Source organism: Elephantulus edwardii, unplaced genomic scaffold (assembly GCF_000299155.1).
Source record: "Elephantulus edwardii isolate Elephantulus edwardi_28Jun2011 unplaced genomic scaffold, EleEdw1.0 scaffold00150, whole genome shotgun sequence".
In the NCBI taxonomy this organism is placed as follows: Eukaryota; Metazoa; Chordata; class Mammalia; order Macroscelidea; family Macroscelididae; genus Elephantulus; species Elephantulus edwardii.
Window position 1 is genome coordinate 889,355 of NW_006399900.1, and position 456 is coordinate 889,810.

Here is a 456-nt window from a genome sequence, read left to right on the forward strand (position 1 = left end):
GAAATATACCCTGAGAAAATGAGAACTGAGACACAGAGACTTTTGCACCAATGTTCATAACAGTGTTATTCACCATCACAAAATCATAGAAACAGCCCAGATATGCAAACACAATTGAATGGATTGAGAAATTATGGTACATTCATACAATGTGGCACACAGGGGCAATGATTTTATGAATTACTACCTAACTTGGGAGGGACTGGAGAGCATTATGCTGAGTGAATTACTCAATCCCACAAGGACAGGTATAGTATAAAACTATTGTTGTAGAATGAGTATGAAGATCCAAGGGGTGGGGAAAGTAGAAGAAGAGGGATAATGATGGGTAGAGGAGGAGCGGATTAATCATCGGGTTGTACAATTCAATGGGGAGTGAGGGAAATTGGAAGAATCTGGTCTGAAAAACAATGTATTTGGATTTTGTAAATAAACTAGTGTTGTTGTTGTTGTTGT